This window comes from Enoplosus armatus, chromosome 20 (assembly GCF_043641665.1).
Source record: "Enoplosus armatus isolate fEnoArm2 chromosome 20, fEnoArm2.hap1, whole genome shotgun sequence".
In the NCBI taxonomy this organism is placed as follows: domain Eukaryota; kingdom Metazoa; phylum Chordata; class Actinopteri; order Centrarchiformes; family Enoplosidae; genus Enoplosus; species Enoplosus armatus.
Window position 1 is genome coordinate 19,665,302 of NC_092199.1, and position 24,972 is coordinate 19,690,273.

The window sequence follows — 24,972 nt, forward strand, 5'->3', positions numbered from 1 at the left end:
CTCACCTTCTTCATCATCCCCCCCCCCCCCCCCCCCCCCCATGCCCCCTCGAGGGCTCCATCCTTCCATATGCACCTGGTGCGGTCTGAAAAACATTCAAATTCCACCCAATTAGACGAGGTGCTCGCACATCCAATGTTTCCCTCGCAAATGAACATTCGTCATGTTCCCAGACGTAAAAAAAAAAAAGTGGAAGAAGAAGAAGAAGCAGAAGCAGCCCTGAATTACCCGTAATAGCACAACACTGTCTTAACAATTAGCAGCCATTCGGCATGCGGAAACCAGACGCGCCAGTCGCCTCATTCTGAACTCAGCTCAGCTGCACAGCTGAGGGAGAAAAACCGGACAAGAAGAGAAACATCTCTTTGGTGCAGTGTTAACAGTCGTTTCTTGTTTTGCTTTGGGTTTTTTTTAAATTTTATTTATTTATTTTTTGTTTTGCTTTTCTCTCTCCCAGGGCCCTTGCAGACATCCTGAGGCAGCAGGGGCCCATCCCATATCACAATATGACTGCGAGAACTTCGCAGCGATGAACGGTTCACCCAAAGACAACACACCAGTCAGAACCTCATCCAAGAACCACTACACCCCTGTTCACGCCTCCTCCAAATCCAACCACGGTAAGGGCTCTCCTCTCTCCCTCTCCCTCTCTCTCTCTCTCTCTCCACTCAACGCTTCAAAGGCTCACAAGCGTCCTCTGGTTTATGTGTCATGACTGTTGGTCAAATATAGCTCCAAGGCAGATTTCAGCAGTTTAGCCCTCTTTGCCCACATCGCTCTCAGTGAGTCTATGTAAAGCATTTGCGATACACATACATATATATATATATATATATTCATTATTTCCAAACTCTGCATTCCCCCCTCCAAAGAGCACCCACTGTGCTCATCCTTTCAACAGTGTAATCTCCAATGTTAACATCCAGTAATCATCCGATTTGAGCAAGAGAGGGTGAGGGGGGAGAGCGACAGCGAAAAAGAGGGGCCTGCTAGTGGAGATAATTGCAGGCTGGCAAGGTAGCGTCACGTCCCCCACCTCCGCCGTCTCTGACGGGCTGGAAGTGATGATCTCTCTGTCGTTCGGCGGGTAAATCCCCGCGATTCAACCCCACGATTCAGGGAGGAGACGGGGAGCGTACATCTGTAACGTGGCCCGAAAGATCGAGAGAGAGACGCAGATGGGAAATAATGAGATATTGGAAACGCAGAAGGAGTCGCTGGGATGGAACGAAAGACCCGTAGGCTCAGTGTGCAGGAGAGGCAAAGAAATATGTTTCAAACGTTGGCATATTTCACACCAGGCACTGCAGTATGTAACATAGGACTTTTACTGACTCCTTACTGCACCCTGGTTCCCTGAAAGCCCCAGCCACCCTCCCTCGTTGATTGGGGAGACAGGGGAACATGTGTTGGAAGGCCCTTTTCTGGTTGTGGCAGCACCGCGGCTCCAAAGCACCTGGTGCGATGTTGTTGCACTCGTGACGGCTGATTTGAGCTACGGGACAGCGAAAACATTCCCCGCGTCTTTGCCTCTAAATAATGGATTGTGCACACTTCCAGCTTTATTTGGGTTTACTCTCGTGTGCCACGTAAACTCGGCCTCTTTCTGCCACATCGGCCCATCTATCAAAGGCTTACTGGCTTTCCTTGCAGCTCAGTCTGCGTCCGTTCACTCAGTGCCCCCCCCCCTCCTCCTGCTCAGGCGCCGCATCAGTCTATTACTAATGGTCACTAGCTGGCCATGCAGGGGGCGCGGGTGATACGTGGCTCTGCACGTGGCGGACTGCCCTCAGCGCGACCTTGCATGTATTTGTACTCGGTGAAGGTCAGGCATCACTATCTCTCTATCTGACGCTCTGCTTGGCTGCCACTGTTTTGCCGGCTTGCACACAATCGCTGCAACTCAGGCAGGGCTTCAGCTGAGTCTACCCCCCCCCCCCCCCGTCCTCTTCCTCATCAGGGACCACAGCAGTCCTGACGGGGGTTGGACATGAAAGGCAGTGACAGCCCGGGCGAAAGCGTGGTTAATGTGTGCATATAAATTGGGAGCTCCGCTCAATGCCCTAACAGGCTCCAAGGTGCTGTGGAGTGGGAGCCCACTCGCTCTCATGGAAAATGCATATTCATGTGCGCCTAAATGGGCATTTGGCACCGAGCGTGGGGGGGGGGGGGGGCAGGCCTCTTAAGGAGAGGGTCCTCGGCCCGGGCTGAGAATGGCACTTCACATCCAGAGGCTTTTTGAGACACCTTTTTAAATCAGATGGAGAGGCCTCATAAAGCAAGTGGCTAAAGGGCCCGAGAGGATCCTATCAACTTATGTCAAGAGTGGGGATAACGTCGGCTTTGAAATGATGCCCAGTCGTTTCGGCTCAAGTCTAAAAACACGTATTTCTTTCACATTTCAGGCCTTGTGTGGTGCACTTGCAAACTTCCCTGCATTTTTACAGCGATATATATTTCTTTTTTAAAAAAAGACTAAAAAACAGCAGGGCCTAAAGCAAAAACAGTACAGGCAGCGTAATATGATACCGGCGCAGGTGCTACTATATTTGCTCCCATCCACTCTGCACTGTTCGGAGCGGGGGCTCGGATCCTCTTCGAGGCCGGGGTGCAAACACGGAGTGCCCCACAGCCACAACAAGGAGCAGACCTCGGAAGGCAGCAGGAGCCGGCGCCTTTTGCGGGGGGGGGGTATCGCCTTCGGTTAAAGTAAACAATAACCGCTTCTCCGAGTAATGCAGTTTGGCCCACAGCTCTCTCCTGATGAAGTTGATTTATTTACCGCACACCACAGGCAAAGATTTGCCTCTTTCTTTTCCTTTTTTTTCTTGGAAAAAAGTCTTGCTTGGTTTCCTCTCTGACATTTTCTTAATGCGCAGGATGATGAAATATAGTTTTCAGGTAGTGCAGAGAGTAGGTGTTCCCTCCCTCTCAGTTTACTCAACAGAAACCGAAGAAGAAAAAAAACCTATTACTTCTGTATAGCAGTTCTGCAGCAAAAAAAAGAATAGGCAAACTGGATTATGAGTTATGGGGCCGTGTTTACTGCACCAGAGGAATCAGAATGAGCGGAATGAGAGGGACGCTGCTGCTGGGGGGGGGGGGGGGGGGGGGGGGGGGGGTGAATGGCCTTCAGCCTTCTGTTATGTATGTGTGTGTTTGAGCTCCTGTACAGTACCGGAGGGGTTCGAGCGGCCAGTTAATTCTGTTTGAGACAAGCAACCTCTTGAGCTTAAAGGTCAGCTGCTGTGGACAATGATAGAAGGTCGTGATGATAGAATAACATTTCCAGCTATTTAGCGGCTTTGACGTGACCTTCAGATATATATATTTTTTAAAAGCACGTAGCTGTGTGTGTGTGTGTGTGTGTGTGTGTGTGTGTGAGTTACCCAAACGAGAAGTTTTGCCTAAACGGCAAAACAGTGATTTAATTACTCTTAATTATCCGCCAAAAGGCACTTTTATGATCATACTCAGTGAGCCCACCTGCCCCAACCACTACACCCCTCCCCCTAGCTAACACACACACACAGAAAACACCTCCCTCCTCTGCCTACAACCTCCCTCCAATTAATCCTTAACGTGTGCAGCCGTAACATCTCAGTTGTGACCTCGCTGGCTCCCCATTGGCCGGATAATCATTCGCCCACGTGCGCTAAAAACAACATTTCTATGCTGACTGCGTCAACATGTTTGATAGAAGCTCCCTCCCGAGTGCACCTGTCTTAAACCTCAGCATCTGAGAGACCCCCACCTAATTGTCTCCCGCCCTAGATCTCATTATCGCCCCTTATTATGCAGCTGGACCTTTGTCCCCCAGAGTGCACATCTATGTGTGTGTGTGTGTGTGTGTGTGCGCGTGAAGAGGTTTCAGGTGTGGAGGCAGGGATCTATTTTTTTTTTTTTTTTACACAGTAGCAGTTAATTATGGACCAGTGTGGATCAGGACTTAACTGCAGTGCGCCATTAGCTCCGTGAGAGGGCAGGGTTAAAAGAAAAGGTGCGGTGGCGGTGGTGATGGTGGTGGGGGGGCATGTATTTGCCAAGGTGTCGTTTAAAAAGCGCCCATTTCATTTTCTGAAGAGGCTCCAGCGTGTCTTCTCCCCCACTGAGAGGAAGATAAAGGCACGAAGATGTGCGGCGCAGAGCTCCATGTCCACTCCAGCAGATCGGCATCTGATAATGCTATAAAAATCAGTATAGCATGTAGATTACCCCTGCCTGGCTGTGTTAAAGCTTAATCGACCTTGGGGGAGGGGTGGTAACCTCCCCGATGACGGCCACACAGAACCACATCCAGCTCGGTTCATGATACAATTATCTTATTATTCACGTTTCCCCCTACTCTCGGAGGTAATTCAGAGGTGTAGGTGTCCAGTGAAGAAGCCTGATTAAAAAAGTATTACCATATGAATCCTCAGCGCCCGCTAGCTCCTGCGGGCCGCTCGTCTCCGCGTCGTTGAGGTGAAAGTCACGATTTTCTTATTGTATCAAGGGCAATAAATTCATAATGCGTAGCCCCCTCCCTGCAGGCTCTTCATGCTACCTCACCTTAATGAGCCGGGAATGGGAGCAGGAAGGGAAGGAGGGGGATTGCTTTTGAAGGGTCTTTCGGATTCGAGGGTTGTCGCAGTGGGCCGTGGAGTGGCCTACCAATGACAAAGGTGACAAAAGGGAGACAGCAAGCGTGCGGAGTTGCCGGTATGGGAAAATAACCCCCAGCTAGATGCTCTATCTGCCAGCCATGAAAGCAGCGTGAGAGGGTGTGTGATTGGGTTCAAAGTGCATCAGTACGTGGGCGGTTGAAACATATTGGGGTTTTTTGTTGTTGTTTTTTTCCCCTGAGGATCGTCACACTGTGTTTGCTCACGCGGCCCACCATTCCCCATCTATCTGTGCCTGAGGGGGATGACAGCGCAGGGACGTTCTCCGGCTGTCATTTGACACCATGAGAAAGACACAGCGAGGGGTGCGGGGGTGGGGAGGGGATGTGCTGAGAGCGTGATGGAGAAGCCCCAACACTATTTTTATTATTATTATTATCTTTAGCATGTGCCCTGGTGAACGTGATCGCTTTGTTTTAGCTCAGCGATCCCCAAACCGTCCTACCCACATATTTAACGTACAGAGGACTACCAGGGAGCCCAAGAATGAACTACTGTAAGAAACAACCATCATAGCAAAATGCAAACTTATTTCCTCCTCAAAGATTATTATTATTTCAGCAAGGTTACAGTTCATTTGCATATCTGACTTTGAACATCACCTTACCTTAGGAAGAACAGTATTTAGAATCGTCGACATATCATGTCATATCTGATAGTGGGTGAGGACCCGTGGCAAACACGAACTCGAAGAAATAGTTCCATCTATGAAAGCGGCATCGGCGGAATTTGGGTGCTTTTGACCGGGGTGCCCCCAGGACCCCGATACGTTATTTAAAAAGCACTAATCGAAATGGAAACAGAAATGAGTCATTAGGAACAAACGGATTGACCAAGTCATGAAAATGCATCCATTTTGATCCTTTTTCTTCTGGTGTTGTTGGACAAAACAAGACATTTGAAGACGTCACCCTTGGCTTTGGGGAATTGCATCTTTATAGACCACGTGATCATTCGATTACCATTCCAGAGAGAGATCTGTTTTTATTATTCGAGTTTTTTTATTATTCGAGTAAGCAAAGCGACTGTGCGACTGTCCGAAGGGAATCAAAACACGTCTCCAAGCTTCTGGTTGGTGCCACTGTCCAGTGTTTGAGTCTGTGTGACTCTGGGGGGTTAGTCCCTGATATGGCTCAAGCTCCAAAAAGACTGGGTATTAGAATCTCTTGGAGTCTTGATGTGTTAGTCTATTTAAGATATTGCTTTAGACTGGCTATTTCTATGGTTTTAGATAGCTCTGATAGTTGTTTCAAGGTGTGTTGTGGTTGTTTAAAAATGTAATATATATATATTATAATATAATATTGCCATATGTTTTAGTTGTCTGTCATCTCTTTAACTCAGTGTTTTTGCTGCCTATCTTGGCCGGGGACACTTTTGAAGAAGAGATGTTTAATCTCGGGGTCAAACAAAGGTTAAATAAAATACAATAAAACGATCGGATATTTCCCATAATGCACGTCTTTTGTTACACCCTCCCCTGCCTGTTAAACGCCAGTGCGCGACGCGGGATTTCTGTTGTAAAACTGTATTCTCCGAGCGCAAGCTGAGATGACCCTGACGGCATCGCTGTGCAGATTTACCATGTGACCCCTTGGGAGGGTCCCAACCCCCAGATTGGGAACCACTGTTTTTCGCTGTTGCTAATGTTGCTAATGACGAGCTGATTAGAGTACTAATGTGTGTGTATGTGTCTGCCCATCTGACTGTGTGTGTGTGTGTGTGTGTGTGTGTGTGCACGCATGCATCCCTGTGTGTTTCCACTTAAATGTGTGTATGTGAACGGTCCTACGTGTTCCTGTGTGGTGGCCCTGCATGCCTGCCTCCGTGTGTGTGTGTGTGTGTGTGTGTGTGTGAACAGGTCTCCACTATGGAAAGGAGAGCGTCCGGAGCAGTGGGGGCGCCGACCTTCACAACTTCATCTCCTCCGGCTTTGTGACTCTGGGTCGGGGCCATCCGAAAGGTAAAGTCCCCGTCTTCTCCCGTCCTTTTCTTCTCTGTCCTCACACAGGCGACTGAATGAACTCGTCTTATCTGCGGACACTGTTCTGTGTACCCGCTGAATGCCATAGCGAGCGACGTCCATGCGTTCCACTTGCCACGCCGGTGATCAACAGCAAGACGCGGACAGGGGTGAAATGTTTCCCGATTCCATTTCCCTCCCAGGCAGTTCCCATGAACGTCTGCCTCTGCGTTTTGCAATTAAATCCAAGCAAGTGCACACTTACCGCTGCTGATGGGGCGACAAACGGGGTGGAGAAGGTGACTCCGAACCCGCGCACACGTCCACGACACACACACACACACACACACACACACACACACACGTAGCCATTAGTCGGGAGGGCAGAGTTTTCCCATGGGTAATACACTGATTAGTATGCAGCCATGTTGGCTGAGCTCTTGTGATTTATTCCCATCCATTTTGGCTCCACAAACCAGACCCTGTGTGTGAATGTGTGTGTGTGTTTGTGTCACCTCGCGTGGTGGTGGTGGGGGGGGGGGTTGCGAGGCAAACTCCTTTACCTGATGCTGCTTTCGAATGTTTAATTGAATGCGTTTGTGCCAGAGCGAGAATGCCTGCAATGCTTCAGTAAAAACTGACATGATTTCAATGTAATTTGGTTCCGCTGCCGTGTGTGTATTTCCACTCTTCCTCTTTGGCCTCAAAACCTGCTGATTTCCCGTCCGTCATCCTAATTACAGCGGCTGATGGCCGTCTGCCGTCGCTTTAAACAAACAGCGGGTTCAGATTCATGCGATGCTCGCCAGGCATGTGTGTGGCTCTCCTTCCCAGCAGAAACTGGTCCTTGCCTTCACAAAGTCTCACAGTTTTGTTTCCAAAAAAATTCAGATAAATAAAAAAACTGCAGGCGCCTGGAAGCTTCTTCTCCACTTTCATTTTAAATGGCGAACGGTCGTATTTATGTTTACATGAAATTAGCTGTTGCTTTTTGCTTCTTTTGCTTTCATCCCCAGAGGGGGGGGGGGGGGGGGGCGCCATTTCACAATGGTATTCATACATATGCAGCCAGGAAAAAAAAAAACCACCACCACCCTACATCTCTACCAGAGATGAGTAATGAGGGGGAAAAAATCATTAGGTTTTATGAATGCTGATTCTTTTAAATAGATTCTTTTAAGTAGACCCCCCCCACACACCCTGAACAAATATCAGCGGCGGCATGGGGTTTGGCCAGCTGTGTAGCCAAATCTGTGTTTTCTGTGCAGCGGGTAGCCTTTGATTCTTCTGCTGCAAAAAACAAATGAAACGTGACAGATTGAGATCTTGAAAAGGTCTGCTGGCCAAAAAAAAAAGACAAAGTATGTGAAGTGAAGCTCATACAAGCACATAACAGTATTCTTCTTCTTCTTCTTCTTCTTCTTCTTCTTCTTCCTCTTCTTCTTCTTCTTTCCAACGACTCGTGCCCAGAGGCGGGTATTACTAAAATCAATGAAACGCTGGTCTGACGTTTGGTTTGGTTTGGGTATTATCTTTAGCATTTCAGCTCGTGTACGATCACTTCAGGGTGCTGGAGGGAAACGAACAGTTTAACCGAGCCTCCCCCGCTCTCTCCTGGCCTCTTCACAAGCACTCTTCATATCCACAAAAGCACAGTGGCTTCAGCTACATAATATAATACTCCTCCCCTTGACTGATTTAAGGATCTAAATTGCTCCTACCAAAAAGTATATTCAGTTTTTTTTATTTTTTTTTTTTGGGACAACACACACAGTCATTTCTCTCCCTCCAGTGTAACGGTTCTCAAACAGTCAGCGGATCGCTTGATCCTTCGCTTGACACCCCCCCCACCCACACACTACCTCCCCAGCGTCGAATTTATCCAAAACCTGTGGATGGACAGAGCGCTGAACCTGTGGGCCGACGCGAGCTTCCAGCAGCAGCAGATGAGCTGGGGTCAACGGCAAGTAAACAGTCCGGTTGAATTTAAATCATAGCGCGCTTCATTATTTTTCGAAGAGGTTTGCACAGCTTGGTTTGCTCTGGCTGCGGGCAACAATGCTGCGGGGGGGGGGGGGAGAAAAAAAAAACAAGAATGCAAATAGATGTTCACTGGTCGGTCGGCCAGTGGAAAATTTCGGCTTCCACGTGAATCGTGGAACAGATGTTGCCGCATCTGACTTTCTTTTTTAGGATATATGTTTGTTTGTTTTTTTTTGGGGGGGGGGCTCACACTGACAGAACGAGGTGTAGGAGTCATGATGTAGTCCTCTGGCTTGGCTTAGCATGGCGTCTCATACGTTGCTTAATTATACAGGCGGAAAGTGTGTTTGGTTGTTAATTATATGGCAAGCTGTGTGTGTGTGTGTGTGTGTGTGTGTGTGTGTGTCAGTGCGGCCCTTGGGGAGGACATGTGAGGTCAGAGCAGCTGGGTGCTTCACATCTGTGTGGCGGGGTACAAAACAACCCCCGCGCTGAACTCTAAATGAGACTCTGCCATGAGCGCTGGGATGGGAAACTGAAACCGGGCCTCTCACGCTGCAGTCCAAGAGTACGTTCGTTGTAATCTACCTCCCCCCCCCGCCCTGCTAACCTTCCCCTCAGCTTGCCCCAGCTTCAGTTAGTGTTGTCCTACCCCCCCCCCCAAAAAAAGCCTTTCAGCAACCTTTAGAGAAGGGTCGTGAACTTGTTGTTGCCATCTCCAGGGTACACAGAGTTTTCATCTGTGTCCTGATTTCATACCAGACTCGCTAATTCTGAACGAGGTTTGAAAGTTCGAAAGTTGTGTGCTCTCGCTGGGGAGGTCTGGAAACAAAGCCAAGCTTTTGCTGGGGAGGCAGCTGTAGGGAATGCGGCGTACCTGTCGCGGAGATTAAGTGGGGCTTTGTTAGCAGAGCGGGACGAAAAGAAGAAGAAGAAGAAGAAGAAGAAAGGTGGAGGTTTATGGAGGTTTTTACTGTTTTACTGTGCACCTATCAAAAACATGCATGAAAACCGCTCTCCCACAATGCAATGCGCACAGAACAGGAGGAGCTCCGCACAGCTGCAAAACACGAATGCTGTGTCTCACACCCTCACCACAGTGTCCACATAGTCCACCATACATATAGTGTATGCGCAGTCTTTTTGTCGCTCGTGGACTCCCACAATGCAACACAAAAAAAAGCGTCGTGCAGTTGGCGGCCACTGAGGCAATGCCGCCTGCAATCATTCACTGCAGAGACGGAGAGATATAGAACAGCTCCTGTGTGCAGAGAGTGACAGTCAGCAGCAGGGCTGTTTGGTCAGTGTTGAGATCACGAGTATTCACTCACTTTGGACACATCAAGCATTTATTGAACTTTAAAAGAAAACGTCTCTGTGACGGTGGATTTCCTTGAACTTTGGAGCGTTGCGGCAGAAACGTTCCTTGTTGTTGTTTTGGTCATAGGCCCCTTTTTTATCTCGATCGCCTTGTTCTCATAATCGCCGCAAGCCAAAATGGCAAGTAGAGACAACGAGCTGAAACGGGTTGCAGATGTTGGGGAGACAGCAAGCCGTTCAAAAGGCTTTCTTTCTGAAAACCCTTTCGAGGGCCTGCGATGACCTTTCGCTCTCGACTAAAACTATAACAATACATGCGCATGAGACAGGGAACTCTTTGCATTTCCAGGCTAATTCGAGAAATGTGTCTTGTTGCTGCATTGCATTCTGGTCTTTTGAGGCTGCAGAACGCTGTCACGGGAAGGTGCCCGGTTGAAAGAAAAAAAAAAACCCATTCTCTTCTCCAGCAGCAGCTGGTTATGGATTGTCGATTAAGCTCAGCTGTTCAGTGAAGCACATGAACTAGTACTTTTTTTCCTCACATGGGAAAAAACCCCCCAAAAACATTTCAGGTGTTTAATACGTGACTAAAAGGAACAGGCAGGTACGAGTTTCAGAACATTTCAGTGGTGAAACGTGTCTCCGCTGCTGCGGCAATGCTGACTGAATTATCAGTTTGTGCAGCACAGATGCACGTGGCGTCCTTATAGTCCACTTCCCGCCGGCTTGCAGACCAATCACGCCCCCCCCCCTTCCCCCCTCGGATGCTCGGATGGAGGAGAGTTTTTGCGTCCCATCAGTCAAACCGCCGGCAGAGACGAGCTTTTTGTGTAAGAACATTTCATTTATTTATTTATTTGTTTTGCAGTTTCATGACGCCTTCTGCTACCGCCTTCCGCACGGAGTCAGGTGCGGTGTGAGGGTGGGCGGCCATCTGTTCCCTGCATGATCACCCTTTGCTCAAAGTCCTGGGTTTGTCTGCACAGAAATACCGGCTGCGGAGTGATTGCGTTTACTTCTTCTTTTTCTTTTCCGTTGGGTTAGAAAGATTCAGCGGCACAAACGCGCGGGTGGGTTGCTTTTGTTCGGTACTTTTTTCTAAAATTCCTCCGAATCTTTTAAGTAATGCTAAACTGTATTTAGCATGCGCAGCTGCTTGCCTGTGGTCCTGTCCCCCTCAGCCATCTGTCCAGATCGATGCGCCGCCTCGCAGGTTCCTTTTTGCTCCTGTGTATTCTGTTGCCCTCTTGTCCGAAATTAGGAGGCAGCAAGGTTGAGGCTTCTGTCAAACTGAGCCAAACTAATGAGGATGCTCACTGATCTGTTGTGTGTGTGTGTGTGCTGCTGTCAGATGGGACTGCACTGTTACACTGCCTTGGGTGTAAAAACTGCAGAACTCAGTTTGAAGCTTCAGAGTCGCCAGTAATTGTATAAAAGTTCCTCTGGAAACATAATCTCAGAAGATAGATGAAGAGGGAGCCGGAGTAAGTTTTTTTTTTTGTTGCTTTTCCCTTGTTTGCTGGCGGTGGTGATGCAACGCCACACCACATCATCGCTTTCTAGCCCGCGCGGACTGACGCCCAATCGCAGGCTTATATTAATTGTTCTTGTCACAGAAGAACTGCGGCGTACTTTTCCGTTCACTCACTGTCAGCGGCTGAAACCCGGCACTGTAAATCACTGTCACATTGTCACACGTATTCCTCCGCGCCGCGAGTGTGTTGAGGGGGAGAAAAGCTCCTCGGACTGAGAATCTCCCCCCGCCATTGATGCAGCTAGATTACCACTCTTAACACCTTGATTGATTGGAATTTTTCCGCCTCGGGACGGGAGAGTGGATTGACAGCCCGGCGTGCACATTTGAAAAAGAAAATAAATAAATAAATAAATGTAAAAAATGCAGCTCGGGCCAGCTGTTATTGGTTGAATGAGTCCATTTTAATTATTTTCCCATATGTCGGCCTTGTTGATACGAAACGCAGCCAAGCCACAGCGTCCAGGAGAAGTGATTACTTCAGACAAAACCTCCATCCTTGACTTAGCGTGTGCCATACTTCATTACCTTGCTAAGCCCAACTTTTAATTCTGCCCCGTGGAGGAAGTCAAATTGGTTTTCATGGCAGGCAATTATTGTTTTTATGAATATGATGTGTCTGGAAGTGGCGGATATGGGGATGCAGCGGCAGAATTAGCGCGGGGGATGTTATCACAGAACTTTTATTTACAGCACAATTCCGGCACATTAGCGAGTGCAAGAGCCACTAATTGGTGCGCTCCTTATGTAGCGAGTTGCACCGTACAACGGTGTGGCGCTAAGAGACCATGGGGACTATCAACAGAGAGGACTTGAGGGGGAAAAAAAGCAACAAAGCAAACACCAATCATTTGGTGCTGCTGTTCCGTACTAACAGCTGTTTGCCTCTAATTTGTCCTTTTTGTTTACCTTTTGTGAAGATCTTGATGACAGAGTATAAAACGCCCCCCCCCCCCCCCCGTCTGCGCTTCGCCACGTCCCTCTGATTGTGAAACAGTCATCTCCTGCTCCTCCGAATGAATCAGACGCTGCGGAACAACAAGCCCACAGGCAGTATCATCATTCCCAGCCCGTGTAATCAACACTCTGGGCTGATGAGGCAGAAGATGAAAACATCCGCCCGTGAAAAAAAGAGAAAAAACAAAAAACCTTTTGGTGTTGCTGAAGGTACACAAAGGGAAAACAGGCGCAGGCAGGAACTGATTCATACGGTGACCGCGGAACGCTTTGCGCGCGTCATCAGACGAAAATGAGGCCTCTGATGCAAAACTCGCGTTTCCCGGCAGATCAAGTAGCATAACAGTCACTGGCCGCGACCTTCTGTCCCAACGTGTCGGCTGCTGCTGGCTCAATGATGGCTTGTGCATTTCGCCAGGCTCGCTGTGGGGTGCTGTGTCCCTTTTTATTGCATTATTGAGACTTGCGGAGCTTTTTCAACCCTCCTCTTCAGGCTGACAAATATGTATGAAGCAAAACCACAATGTGCATAATAGCAAGTTGTATCAAAATGATTTATTGTATACTGTGTAAGTATATGCTAGAGCCTCGAAGGACTGCTACTAGGGTCACATGAGATGGAGGTTGCCGAGGGGCTACATTGTGCTCACTGCCGGCTTTTAAGCTGCAATGTTCACAATGGGAAAAAAAGGGCCTGATGTGATGTGAAAGGGGTCGCTCGCAGTGACGAACCCACAGAGCGACTCAGCTGATTGTTTTGGTTTTTACGGCCCGCAACTTTACATATTTCAGTTCACTCCCATCGCTGCCGTCAACCTAATTTCCAGCAGCAGCTGCTTGCGATGAAAAAACTTCCGATGAACCCACGGTACGCTAAGTGCCCAGCACCAGGCGGCAGACTGGCAAACATTAGTGGATCGTTCAGCAGGTAAAGAGCCAAAAAATAAAAATAAATAAAAAAGCCAACGCGGGTTGGAATGCTAAAAACACAATTAGCTGTACAAGCTGTTGGCACGGTTGGATCACCACTGGCTAAGACCTAAGGTCACAGAGATCGTTCAAATTGGCACTATCGCGTTTACTGAGGAGCACGTCTGTGCCATCGCCACGTCATCCAGCAACGCGCTTTGAGCAGACTTGGTCGGAGGCTTTGCGGTGGGCCAGCAGCGACAGAAAATCCTGCGATACGGACGAATCCATCAGCTGATTTACGCGTCGCCCTCTCTAGCAGCGCTGCCATTACTGTGGTGGCAGATTCCAACTCCACTCATTTATACCGACAGTCAGTCAGTCAGCCACCCCCCCCCCCCTCTCCGACAGAGATACACACTGTAGCCTGGGTGATTGTGTGTAACTAGTTGTGGCACCCATCCAGCATTACTTGCCGGCTCATCTATTACCTTTTGCAGATGAAACACATCCTGCACTAAAACCCACCGACACATGTGAAATTGTATAAAAAGTGGCATTTTGGCCAGGAACAGGACGAAGGGATTTAATAAAGATAAAACTGAAGTGAAATTGATTTCATGGAGCAGAGGCTTGTAGATTTTCCCTTTTTAGGTTTAGTGTTGGAGGAGTTGATAGCAGCACAGCCCCAATGAGTTACAGGTGAAAACATATCAAGCCGTCTATTAAAACTGGGCTGAATTCTTTTTAGATTATAACCTTTATTTTAATGACAATTGTGAGCGTATTTCCAACATGGTCTCCCGGGCAGCTACACAAAAGCATTTAGCTACAAGTGAGGTGCCACCACAGTGATGGCGGCTTGGTTAGTTCGGCCCACAGATGAAGTACCTGCCGTACTGTAGGAAGCCCTCACTCTTGGGCTTTCAAAACCTGAACAAATAGAGGTTATGTTGTCGTGAATTTGGTGGTCAGATTCAGATTTGTTTCTCCCATAGTGAGCTGAGACATTTGCAAATGTTGCATTGAGGGTTACCTTACAGAGGAAGGTCGTTGCTTTGTATGTAAAACCTGAATATAGGAAAAACACAGGCACGTTCTTTCATTTCCCTTGCAATGAAAAATAGTTGCTAAAAAATGTGTTGTTTGCTTCTCCACTGATTACTTTTATCAAGTACAAGTAGTCATGCTAGCAAGGCCTCTGAAAAGTAGGCTCGGCAGGCCCTCAGAAGTCTCACGTAAGTCATGTAGTCTTGTTGAAAATGAATTCATTTCCTCGCGATGAAAGGAAGTGGTTAAGTCCTTATGTACATCCCTGGCTGCTCTCCTACCAAAGATTTCTTCTCTTCCCCTCTCGCTGACAAAACTTCCTCTTTAAACACTCTGAAACCAGGTCCCACTTCAGGGAGCAATCTGTACTCCCAAATCAGTTTAAGGGGCCGAAAGAATCCAGCCAGGCAGCTCCCTCTTTTTTTCCGCTCGGTGGCTGTTTTTGATTGACAGTGGCGCTCCTGCCGGGCACAAGCGAGTCTGCCCATATAAAAATGATGGTCAGGTTCAGGGGGAGGCGGCGCGGCCGAGCTGCTGGCTAAGCACTCCGTGGAATCACCAATAAGGGAAGTGTTAATAAGGTCCTGGAGAGATGGGGCGGGGGTTCGGGCACTGGCACTAATTAGCGGGAGGAGAGATCAAGGCAGATTCCTGGCACAATATGGAGAGATGACCGGACATTTTATACGTCGCCCCTTCGTCTTGGGAGCTTCCTCTACTGAATATGCAGATGCCTGGAGAAAGACGGAGGTGAGGGGTTGTGCTACCGGTAAACACGCTGTCTGCTCAGGTCGGGGTTAACAGGGTGTGGGTAGGTATAGTAAGAGAGTGTGACATGCCTGTTTTATCATTCACTTTGAGCAGAAAAGAAATTGTGCGGTATTGAGTGGCCGGCTGAACCTTCACGGGCCACCCCAAGACTCCTAATTGCAGTTTTTCTCCGCCCTCATTTCCGCAACTCACCAGCGATCCTCGTGGGTCCTTTTAGCTGAGGACTGAATTAATGACTGTCCCTGGGTATCGAGGAATTAACACATGCGACAAACACCTCATAGCGCTCTCTCCGAAAATACCACCACCAACTCAAAACATGCCGAGGTCAGTGAATGACAAGCCGCCCTACCGTTCCTGACAAGACTCGCGGGTATCCTGAGGAACAATAGCACTTCCAGATACACTGCAGTCAATTACAGTGATGTGAGATGCGGGGGCAGACGGAGGAAATGACAGTTGGGAGACAGCTCTCTTATCATTGTCCTTCTGTTGTGGCCACTTTGAAACAAGTGGAGCTATTTGTCTGGCAGTGAGGTACGCTGGAGGGAAGAGAAAGAAGGCTTTTATCTCGGAGAGAGAGAGAGAGGGGGAATATGCAAGGAATGTAGCGCAAACGGAATATCTGAGTGGTAAAAAAAAAAGAACAAAAAAAAAAAGAAGGGAGCAGGCTAAACAAGAAAAGAGTTTTTTTTTTGCGAGCAGGAGCTTCGGCAGGTAAAACGGTGGGAGAAGAGTTGGAGAGTCCTTGCAGGCAGGTAGTCAGGGACAATGGGCTGACAAGGCTGCTTGTGATGTTTGCTCGGGCTCGGCAGCGCTGCTCTTAATGTGCAGCATCAATCAAGAGGCTGCCCACCGCACAGCATGGCAACTTTTATCACCGCTCATTAAAGTAAGTGCAGATATTTTATGCATCAGTTGGAATGCAAGGACTTTTTCATGCTAATTTCCCCCTCCTTTAGATTCGTTATTCATCATCTTTGATCAGCGCGGTCCTGTGCACAAATAGGAGCGGAGCGGAGGCCGGGCGAATTCCGCAGCCCGCCATGTGCTGAAGCATCACATCTGCGGATCGCTACCGCTGCTCGAGTTTCTTTAGCAAGCTCAGGACTTCTATGTATGTTTAATGGAAGGGTATATAATACATTAAACCCTCCTCCCGTTGTTTAACGAGACTTTTCTCTTTAGAGTTGAATTAAAGAAGTGTACCGTTAACTTCTTTTTACAAGGGAGCGTTTATCATCCTTTCAAGTGGAGAGCAAACAGAGTCTGGGAATCAAGGCTCCTGTCCTCCAACTCTTCCCCTGGGAGCGATATCCCCCGATGAAAAGAACATTTAACAACTTTAAATCCACACCTTCTTTGCCCCCCCCCCCCCACCTTCACCCCCACTTCTTCAGGACTGATAAGATGACTTAAAAAATGCCACGGCCGGCTCGGAAATAAAATGAACTTGTGAACCCTGCCCCATATATCCATCCGTGTGGACCACTTTGCCTCCCTCGCGAACGCGTTAGCAGATGAAAGGAGGTTGGCATGAGCGGTTGAATTGTGCTTTGGGTCCGGTCCCAGCCTTTCAAGCTTCTCCACGCTGGGGCTATTTTCCTTCTTCTTCTTCTTCTTCTTCTTCTTCTGCATCACAGCATACGCAGTGGGAATTCAATCCAATGTTTAGTTTTAATTGATTTTTTCTGACCGAACGTGAACAGCGAACACCGGCTCTCATTAGAGACATGGGCGCAGATCTGAAAGCTGTTAATCCACTGCTAAAAGGAATGTGTCGGGCCTTTGAATCAGACAGCCTTTTCCTTTCAACCCTCCCTATTTAAGATGCTTCTCAGCCCGGACTACATTTATTAAATTACACAGTGGCAGTTGTTTGGATTTTTCTGTATCCTCTGAATACCCCTAACCTGGTAATCAGCCATTGTCGCCCCCCCACCAGCTGAGAACATAACAACATAACAAGCATAAAGGCGACTAAGCCCGGAACAGGAGGGATGAAATGTGTCAAGTACAGAACAGCAGAGTGCTCCACAGCCTGGGTTAGCAAATATTTAGCAATGGTAGCACCAAAAATAGGCCCAAGCTGTTTATCATATTGAAAAGCATGACATTGGATATTGAACAGCCACGTCCTTCACAGAGTTGCTTTGAGTGATAAAACAGCCGTTATAAATAGTCATGTTAAGGGGCGTTTTGAGGATACTTCTCCAAGTGGTGTAGAAAGGCCTGGTAAAAAACTGATCTTGGCTCTGCCGCGCTGACCTCAAGCTGCTTTATACCCACCTCCCTGCAAGGCAAACTCCCGCTCTCATCTGTAATCTATTATTCATAACGAAGAGGCAGAGACGGAGACTGGAGAAGGCAGATAACTTGGTCGCTTTTTTTCCTCCATCCACCCCCACCCCCCGTATTACTATTATCCAGAGGCCATTGTGTGTGAAAACAAATGGAATGATTGCTGTATGAGGGGGGGGGGGGGGTTGTATTCTGTGCAGAATTTGAATGTAGACTTGCTATTCAGGGCACACAAGCTATGACTGCCAGTTGCATTGTGCAAATAATGATGCATGGGAGGGATCAAATTAAAATTTATCAGCTCTGGGTTGGGATCCATCTCCAAATCTATTTCCAACAGATGAAAAATTGAAAAGGGAAAGGGGGGGGGGGGGGCGTGTTTGGAGTTTGGTGTTAATTTGCGCCACAGAGTCTGTGGAGGCAGAGGTGGTGTTTTTAATGCTGATTGCATCTCTTCAGCTGCGCCTTGCGCATTTTAAACGCTTTGTTTGAACCCAACAAGAGTAACCCCAACCTTGACCATAACCTGTACATGATACCCTAACCTAACCTAACCCTACAGTCTTAACCCTAGTACTTTACGGGGACCAGAACATATTTTCGTCTCACAATGTGAGTAATAGAAGTACACATCCACATATTTACATGCAAAAACACGGATCCCCCCCCCCCCTCGCAAATGGAAACAGACCAACAACCCTGTTAAGCAGCCCTAGTCTTATTGTAGAGGCTGATAAATGACTCCTGTTGTTGTGATAATCAGTAATCATTATCAATTTACAGTGGGCAATTGTTTACTGAGCACCTAAACAATTTGTTAATTTCGCATTCACAGATGATAAAGCATTACGAGACACCCTTTTGCTTGTTGCTCTCAGGGAATTAGTGCAGTGATAATCCAATTCGCTGAACTGGGCCGACCAAACCTTTAAAACGCACCTTTTTATTATCCCTGCAGTATATTTAGCAACAAGCCGAGTCTCTCTCTCTCTCTCTCTGCCTCTCCCCAAAGCAGGTGGTGTTTTCCTAGGCACCCATTTCACACCGCCATCCACGCAAACACGCAAGCAGGAGGGACGAGGGATCAACACCTTGTCAAGCTTGGCATTAGAGACATGAGAGACTTGACATGCTGAGAGGAGCTCTGCTGGGCTAATAAAGCTGCTCCGTGAGCTGTTGGTAGAAGAGAGGAAGGAGAGGCCGGGAGCTACGTCCCTTAGCCGTCACTGACTCCGCCCCCCCCCGCCCCCGCCGCACATTAACGCCACAGTGATCCCGGGCGCGGGTCATGTGAACTTTTCACATGGCGGGACACTTGAATTATCGCTGATAGAGGCTACAGGTATTCAATCTACACGCCCAGACTGTGGGGTAATAGACGGGGGGGGTTGAGGCATTATAATTGAAAGGCCCCTTCAATAGCAATAAATAATGAAGTTTCCCTGGGGGCCATTAGGGGTTGGGGAAGGGAGTGTGTCGGATGAAGGGAGGTGTTCTCACATATATCGACCCAGCCTGTTAACCCCCCTCTGAGTGAGGCATGGAGGGAATATGATACGGGTGTGAAAACACAGGAGGGGGAGTCACTCACACAGCTTCATTATGAATCAACCGGAACAGGTCTATGCATGACGCAACTAGCTGAGGTGTTATTTACTGACATTATAATTTCAGTTATGAGTAGATGGTTTTGCATGCAAATCATGTATATACCTCACTTGCTGCCCAACCATTTTGCAAAACATGGTCAGTTGTAGTTGACATGGTTTCAAAATTTGAATGATTTTTTGCAAACATTCCAAGCAATCACTTGTTTCCATTCATATAGTTAGACAATTAGTGGAAACCAACGGCTACTCACGCCAAGAAAAGTTCCAAAAGCCTGAAAATTCAGTATGGAGATGAATGGAAATCATGCAGCTGAACCTCGCTTCGGTCGTGTGAACGTCAACGTTTACTTTGCAGTTACAATGTAATTTTAAAGGTACTGGAAGGCGGACTCAATATTTATAATTAAGAGAATGGAAGCCAATGGCTGCGATTGTTATTGGTTTCCAGTCATATATACAAATATGTAGTAGCAGACTCACACTTGGTGCTCGCCGTGATGGATTACACAATTCAAACAAGTTTCGAAAGCCTGCTTATTGATTTTTCATACTATAGAAATTAATAGAAATCAATGGCTGCCTGAAAGGGTAGGAAAAAAATACAACCAAAAACTGTACATGCAGTACTGTGCGTAAAATATACATCATTTGTAGTTTAATAGCCTGTGCTATGTTATCCGGGCACTGAAACAGAGTTTAGTTCATCATGTGACACTAAAACCACTGACACCAACGCTTAAAAAATTCTATTAGGGATGCAGCAGGCACATAAATCAGAGTGACCTACCCTATCCATTCTATGTTAGGGATGTCTATGGGATGCAAGAGGCATTTAAATGGAAATTGAAATTTTTTAATTTCATTGCAGGTTTCACAGACCTCTTTATGTGGCTGCTGTCAGAGAGAGAGACCTTAATCTCATCAGATGTAGGCAACACGACGGCTGATGTCTTAGATTTAATAAAATGTACACATCATGACATCAGACGACGGCTTCCATCAGATGTTAAATAAGAAGGTAAATATCTAACTGTAGCCCGTATGTAGCGCACTGGAATTTAAGTGCTTTGTGGCAGGGGAAGAACATCATCAAGATGCACGTAAACTTTTCTGTTCCCCAAACTATTCCGCATTCCTGCTGTGAAAGTCACATGGCAGTGCCTATAGTATATGCACATAGTAATTGGCACACCCTCGAAGCGCTTTCAAATCAGGCAAAATTAGCAGCATGCTGCCGCTTCTGACAGATATGGGCTTTTCAATCCTCTTCCCAACTGAGTGGAGGAGTTTTCTGTGTCTTAATTACCTCACATTTGGCACAGTGCACTGCAGAGCTAGCGGGAGCCGCAGGGAGATAGGGACTCAGCTGAGACACTCAGACAGCGGTTGGTGACAGAAGCCAGGGGAGGATGCGGTGGAGAAAAGGCTCCCAGCTAGCATGCCTGGGATGACAGGAGCGGTGGCGGAGGGGGCCAGCGATCCCTGAGGAGGAGTCAGAAGAAAGAGGAAGAGCTAGCTCAAGGGAGAATTCCCCTCAGGCACATATGGCAGAATTGAAACATCCATATGCCGGCGTAAAACACAAGATATTCAGTGTGTCGATGCTCTCAGTCTCTCGCTCCCTCTTCCTTTTGAGATGTTGTGTACTGGCTGGTCTGTTTTATTGCACACAACTTCACATCCCCCAGGAACACTGAGAGTAGCAGAGACAAGACAGGGATGTTTCAGAAGCGTTAGACCGGGAATACAATGTCCACAATGTCATGGTCAGTGTGCGGATGGAGCTATGCAATATAGGCTGCAATAGAACAATTTTTATATTAAAGCTGCACTGAAATTTTTCATTTTTTGCAATATGCGTGTGTGTTCTTGCTGACTTCATATTTTAATCATTTTTCTTCGGTGACAGCAAACCCTACATTAGTGTTCTCCAGGGGGTGTGAATTTGTGGTACTGACTGATGATGTAGGTATTGAAATTTAATTGGCACAATGTCCCTGTGGGCTGGCTCTTAAAAACTGTTTATAACACATCACTTCCAAACAGCCTAAAAGGGAGTTTACCGGGGTGGGGGGGTGGGTGATGTTGATTCAAGCACAGTTTGGAATCGTGGAACAATGTACGCAGTGCTGACGTCACAGGACAACCTGCTGTGGCCGTCACATCATATTAGCTGAAAGAAGCAGCTAACGCTAGCTAGGCGCCCTTCTGTCCGTAATGTCGGACATATACACATCCGCGGGCGGGCTATCGTTTGTCAGTATCAAAAGTTGACAATGTGTTTTTTAGCAACACCAGCTTTTAGCTATTAGCTATTAGCCAACTGCTGCTATGTAAATGCCACATGTATGCGCAAATATCCCCCCAAAAATGGTTTTGCCCTCTTTTGAAAGTCTGAAAACTTTGTGCCATCCTAGTTTATATTTTCTTGCTAGGCTTTAAAACAACGTGTTTTGGCTGCAGAATGGCTACAGGGAGACATCCGTTGTCGACAACATACCAATCAAATGCCAGAATTAAACCAAATCCTGTCAGCTAGTGTTGAGGCACCACAGGGCTCCCATCACTTAAGGGCACTTAAGTCTTATTTCAGAGTCTAAATCAGTATTTACAATTAAATCATCTAATGGAATCGTCCATTAACTTTAATAACTCCATTTAGACAGAAAAAAGACTTAATGTGCACGTCTTATGCCCAAGCAATTTCCAGCCAGAGTTTTCTCTGAGTTCGTTGATAGTGGAAAAGCACAAAAGGACCCTGCAGAGAGAATTGACTCCTGCAGCCATGGGCAATGGACCGCAAAGGCTGACAGCGAAGCACTCGATGTGTTAGTGCAAAAAAAACTGTTCCTGTATCCACGCCACACTCTGCTGCCCAAGCCCCGGCGTTTGCTTGCTCAGTCTTTTAATTATAGTAGTCAGCTGATTGTGGGCAAACCATGCGTGGAGACAGCGGCGGCGTGACAGCGATGCAAGGTGCTGTGACGCCGCGAAAACATAGCTGCCCACATAAACAACCGGACTGGTGGATGTGAAGAGGCGCCCTCCATCCCGTCGGCTCAGCGTCACCGCGGCGGCTGTTTTTTGTTCTCCAGGTGATACGCAGTCCGCCGAGGCTTTGTGGTGTAGACTACCGTGTATAGTCTCTGTCCATTTTCAACCACACAAAGCAGATCTGCCTCCGAGCCCAATTGTGCTCCCTTCACTAAACTGCCTCTATTCCCTTGATGTGGCATTGATCTGTCTACTCGGAGCATTGTCTGTGCCTGCCTGACCAGCGCCATCAATATTGCATCAGGCTCAGCCTAAACAGCTCAGAACTCTTTTGCAGTCCATCTGGGCAGAGGTAATAAAATTCATGCCTGTCTTCATTCCCTGGGCGAGGAGAGTCACACGGCGGCTCATCTCGCCCTATAGCTTTGCTTTTGCAGGGACAGAATAATTCAGGCGCTCCGCTTCTGTGCCAAGAGGTGAGGTTAGGAAAATGATACTCTTGGGCCATGCAAAAAGTGACTTTTACATTATTAATCCCCTCAAACATTAATTAGTTATCCCCGGTAATCAGTATGTGGTCCTTTCATCAACCAGTATCAGCTGTTGCGAGAAAATGAAATGTTTACAAGAGAGTGAGTCAATATTTGCTCGCTGGAAGTCAAATTGAATTGTCTGAAGGATTCTAAGCCCTCAAACCCACCTGAGATGCGCCGGGGGCTGGGTGGGGGGGGGGGTTGCCGTCCAGCTCTGTCCCCTGGAACACAGATGTACCGGATTCTGGCCCTGACTTTTCATTGTTCCCTCCTCCATCTCTCCCCTGATCGCGGCGGTTTATCTGGCGGACACAGCAGTCGAGGGAAGCATGCAGATATTAAATTAAACCAGGAGGAATCAGCCATGCAGCTGCCACGATGCCCTCTGGAAAATGAAGTCGTAAAAAATGGAAAGTGTTTCCAGAGGACGGTATCTACAGTGCTGGCGGCCCATTGACTTGAAGCCTTTTAGCTAGCTCATTAGCCTTTTAGCTATAACTGATTCCGCAGACCCTGGTGGCTTTATGGTTCGTGCTGATGTTTTACTATCTCGCTTTTAATTAATTGGCCTGAAAGGACGATCTCCATCTCCCCACAGTGTGCATTGTTGTGACACAGAATGGGGTTTGATCGTGATTAATGCACAATTAGGGTCACGCGGCAGACTAGGTCTAAATCGGTTGTTTTGGTTGAGCAAAGGGACCAACCGAGGGCACGGCCCATTTCTGAGCTCGCTCGCGAATCTCGTGCCATGCAATGACCCGGGGCTGCCATCTTGGCCTCTATTTTAAGAACGCTAATTGAGGAAATGTCATTTTTCCCCATCCACTTTAGGGAAGTGAATCCTCTCATTTGGTAGGCCGCTCATTTGCATGGTAAAAGATCTAAAGGATGTATTTGTAAAAAAAAAACAGGTCTTATGTAAGTGTTCTTTGAAGTAACTCCCTCTAATCATTTAATAGGGCATCACTAATGTACTCTAATTTGTTCTAATTGAATTTGACTATGCAATTTGACTGGAGCAGATGCATTTGTGCTAAGAACAACTACTTCTCTTTTACACTTCATCATGTCCGCACGCCATCTGAAAATGATGCTATACAAAAGAAATTAGAGCTGCAGTGTCAGAACAGGTTGCTCTAATTTACACATTGGAGTGATAGTTTTGTTACACCATAGTTTGCATTTTGCTGTTTAGGTGAGGATTTGAGGTAAATTGGCCTCATTGGTACTGCTTTATAATATAGCAGTAAATAATGGCTTTATTCTATCTTTTACTATTATTTATAAAGCGGTTATGAGCCATTAAAGCCCCCGAAAACTTGGCTTCAAGTACTTCTCTGGACTAAATAAGCGAGTTCCGAAGAAGTTCGGGAAAAAAAATATTGGGTATTATTTATTAAATGTTTCACACTGAAAACCTCAGGACTCTGTGGGTGTGGTTGACTGCGTCTAGCTTGTGAGCATAGTGGAGCATTTAGCAGCTAAAGGGCCAGATGTTTCCTAAGTGCAGAACTGGTGTTAGACCTTATTAATGACTTACTAATACTTAAAACTGCAGACTTAGAAAGTGAGAAACTGGACTGTTTATGACTCAGACACAACCTTGCAAACCAAAAGTTATTAATGGCTTTAAACTACTGAAAAAGTGACGGCCTGAATCTCTCAAACAGCCCGGTGTCAGTGGATGTTACCTCAGTTAAAGGGTCAAGCTAACAGTTTGTCACTGTAGCTCTCTCTCTCTCTCTCTCTCATTGCGTGCAGAGGCTAGTCAAGGTCAGCACAAACATACCCCCCCCCCCCCCCACACACACACACACACACACTCAAAAAAAAACCTTTGACAGGTAACACAATGACATCCAGGAGACAGAATGTGAGTGATAAGTCCTCCAGCCTCTTTCATAAATAGCACGGCTGCTGTCTGTCCTTCACGACTCCCTGATTGATAGGAATGCACATAATCCATTATTTTGGTCCATTGATTGAGCCCGGCAATCAAAGATCAGTGTTGTGGCAGAGGTAACCGGACCCTCCTATGAGACGGCTCCGTCGCACGGGCGCAAGCAGAGGTGTCAGCCGGCCGGCCTACTAATCACCCTATGCTGTGAGTAATGGCTATGAAAGCAATCACAGGGGAAATGCATCATCTCCACAGACCCCCGATCTATCAACCTGACTCGCTCTCATTTGACTGAAACGCATGCCAACGTGAAATATGACGCTTTGTCAAAGGCAGAGGGAGCACGTTGGCTCCGGAGCTGCCGAATGTAATAATTAAACACACCCATAAAGACCCATTGTATTTCATCCATTGACATGTACGTGTTGCGCATTTCCGAAGCCGTTTCCCCGGGTAAACATTTCATGCTTGGCTCCGGTG

At 47.4% G+C, this 24,972-nt stretch overlaps 1 pseudogene; it reads left to right on the top strand.

The window, feature by feature from the left end:
- The first annotated feature begins 272 nt into the window (after positions 1 to 272).
- The window catches only part of LOC139303681 (protein shisa-6-like), a 58,561-nt pseudogene continuing 33,861 nt past the window's right edge, over positions 273 to 24,972 (top strand).